The sequence below is a fragment of the Zootoca vivipara genome, chromosome 5, assembly GCF_963506605.1.
Source record: "Zootoca vivipara chromosome 5, rZooViv1.1, whole genome shotgun sequence".
Lineage (NCBI taxonomy): Eukaryota > Metazoa > Chordata > Lepidosauria > Squamata > Lacertidae > Zootoca > Zootoca vivipara.
This window is the reverse complement of record NC_083280.1, coordinates 644,048-647,429: the sequence shown is the minus strand read 5'-3', so window position 1 is coordinate 647,429 and position 3,382 is coordinate 644,048.

Genomic DNA, 3,382 nt, shown 5'->3' with positions numbered 1-3,382 from the left:
GCCAAGAGGTCAGACACCCCAGCAGACCCCTGGGCAGGGAGAAAAGGAAAATGGGGTGTCAGGAAGAAGAAGACAGAAGGTGGATGGTAGAAAAAAAGGAACTAGAAACTAAGAATCATAGAGTTGGAAGAGACCACAAGGGCCATCCAGTCCAACCCCCTGCCAAGCAGGAAACACCATCAAAGCATTCTTGACATGCCTGTCAAGCCTTTGCTTAAAGACCTCCAAAGAAGGAGACTCCACCACACTGCCGAACAGCTCTTACTGTTAGGAAGTTCTTCCTAATGTTTAGGTGGAATCTTCTTTCTTGAAGTTTGAATCCAATTTGGTGTCATCTGCAAACTTGCTCAGGATGCCCTCAAGCCCATCATCCAAATCATTGATAAAGATGTTGAATAATCAAGAAGGGGAGGACAGGAAGTGGGAGAAAGGGAGTGTTAGAGAGAGAGAAGGAGGTGGCAATAAAATGAAGAGAGTTTAAAGTGTGTGTGTGTGTGTGTGTGTGTGTGTGTGAGAGAGAGAGAGAGAGAGAGAGAGAGAGAGAGAGAGAGAGAGAGAGAGAGAGAGAGAGAGAGAGAGAGGAGAGAGAGAGAGAGATTGAAACCCACCCAAAAAAGAGACAGGCTGAAAGACCCCTTAGTCGCAAAAAAACACATTACCGTACATTGGAGTCCTGTGTGTTCAGATGTCACAACTTTTCTTTTTGCAAAAGCAGCTGCTGGGAGGGGGTGTTTTTTGGAAGGGTGCGTGACTGTGTCATGGCACTGATCCTGCCCTCAGATGTTATTGGAAACCAAGAGGAAACTTCTTGACTTAATCCTCTCGCGCCCCCCCCCCCATGTAAGCTGTTAGCAGCTCCACATACAAAGATCCAACAAGGTGTAATTTGGCATTTCAGTTGTAAGCCTGAAAAGAAAGAAGGGCAATCTCTTTCATGTTGTTTTGCAAACAGCACCTCCTGCCTGCAACCATTCTAGAAAGAAGAACACTTATTTTCCTATAATAAATAGCCATTAAGGAACATATTACTGATGCCAATGCATTCAAACTTCCTTGGGACCATGCAACCTCACTAGGTGCAAACATTGAGGTGGAACATAGAACTTGTGGTGTGTTTCCTGTGCTTGCCATCATTGTGAGAAGCTGTGGCTAAATCTAGACTGAGGGGCAGGCAGGGCTTGTTTAGAAAAATAGGTGCCAGGACTCACCATGAAGTTACTGCAGATTAGTTGATGTCCAATCACAGAACATTTCAGGATTCGGGCCTCTGCCATTGGCCCTTGAACTCTTGAGTTGTGATTCGCAGCTTGGAAGGTTAGACAGCCAATCACGTTGGGAGTGGGAGTGGCCCAGGCTTTCAGGAATGTATATAAGCAGTTGCTTTGCCCCTGTTTCCCAGTTATGTTGATATGATAGCCATGTTCAAATATATGAAAGGATGTCATATGGAGGAGGGAGAAAGATTGTTTTCTGCTGCTCCAGAGAAGCGGACACGGAGCAATGGATTCCAACTACAAGAAAGAAGATTCCACCTAAACATTAGGAAGAACTTCCTGACAGTAAGAGCTGTCCGGCAGTGGAATTTGCTACCAAGGAGTGGGGTGGAGTCTCCTTCTTTGGAGGTCTTTAAGCAGAGGCTTGACAGGCATATGTCAAGAATGCTTTGATGGTGTTTCCTGCTTGGCGGGGGGTTGGACTGGATGGCCCTTGTGGTCTCTTCCAACTCTAGGATTCTATTATTCTATGATAAAGGTTCTTGCTGTTGTTGCTGTGTCTTGCCTTGTGGGAGCCCACCTACACTTCACCTATAACCCTGGCCAAAGCTGCTTCCAGGCTGTCGCTATTTTGCAGATGTGATTCAATCACATACCAGCAAATTTAGGGCCCACAATGAAAAAAGAAATTGCCTGGCGCTCTTGTGCAATGAACCCACTTCCAAAAAATAAAAACCTAACCCTGATTTTTTACAGTTAAAAAATAAAAAGTGACGGGGAAAATGACCAGGAAAGTGTGAGGCAAACAGGGCATCGTATAAATTCAATGCAAGCAAATCAGAATGCATGCTGAATAAACAGGTTGACTGAAGCGGCAAAAGGCAGGAGACTTTCTCCTAGTACCAGGCCTCATGCTGCTTGCAAATTGCAGAATCTGGAGGCTGGTCTTTTAGGCTGAGTGGGGAATTGCCCAACTTCGATCTGTCGCCACCTACCTGCCTTCTAAGTTACAAAGGAGCTGCCACCCAGCTGCCCCCCCCCCCTGAGGGTCACTGTGTCCCTTGCAGAACTCAGCTGGGAGGAGGAAGATGAAAGGGTTGTGGTAAAAGTGCCATGGTGGTTAGAATTCACAATAAATCAGTCGTAAGAGCATCAGAAGAGCCTGCTGAATCAGCTAGTCCAGCATCCTGTTCTCACTCCTGCCCACACTCCTCCATAAATATGTCCAGGGTTTGTTTTTCTCAGTGGGAACTCACCAGAACTCAGTTCTGGTACCTCTCAGGTGGGCACCATTGCCATTCTAAGAGAATGAGGGAAGGGTGTTCATGGTGAGTTCCAGCACCTCTTTTTTCTAGAAAAATAGCACAGAATATGTCTAATCCTCTTCTAAGGCCATCTAAGTCGGTGGCAATCACTGCCTCCTTTGAAAACAACTTCCATAACTTAACTGCGCTGTGTGAAGAAGTGCTTGAGCGGAGGAGGGGAACCAAATGAGGAAAATTATAGGAATGCAGCGATTTAGGGATGAACATTTCATGGCGTCGCAGCATGGAGAAAATGGCTAGTTTGGAAGCAGCCTTAGGAGAAAATATGCTTAATTTCTGCAAGATAAACTGCTGCTTAATGAATGTTTATGGCATTGCCCTTGAAGGAAAGATGGAATATAGCCAAATTCCTGCAGCTTGCACAATTCATTTTGAGCAAAATGTTATTGTGCCTCGTCCCCCACTTCCCTGAGTGGCTCAAGACTTCAAGGGCAGCCTGACCCAGATCCAGTTTCCTTTGGATCAGACAGAGCACTAGAGAATCTCAGGATGTTTTTTGTAATATTTACTTTATTTACAGATACCTAAGCAGAGCCTAAGTGGAGGCAAACAGACCTCAGCAGACCTCCCGGCCCACATGTGACCCCTGGAGAGAAATATCCTGCCCACAAGATGCTTCTTCCGTTCAACTACGGTAGCCCACAACTTGTTCACTTTGTCCACAGACAACTTTCCGGGTCATGTACGTTTCCGAGCACAATTCAAAGTGTTGGTGCTGACCTTTAAAGCCCTAAATGGCCCAGTATACCTGAAGGAGCATCTCCACCCCCATCTTTTAGCCCAGATGCTGAGGTCCAGCTCTGAGGGCCTTCTGGCAGTTCCCTCCCTGTGAGAAGTGAGGTT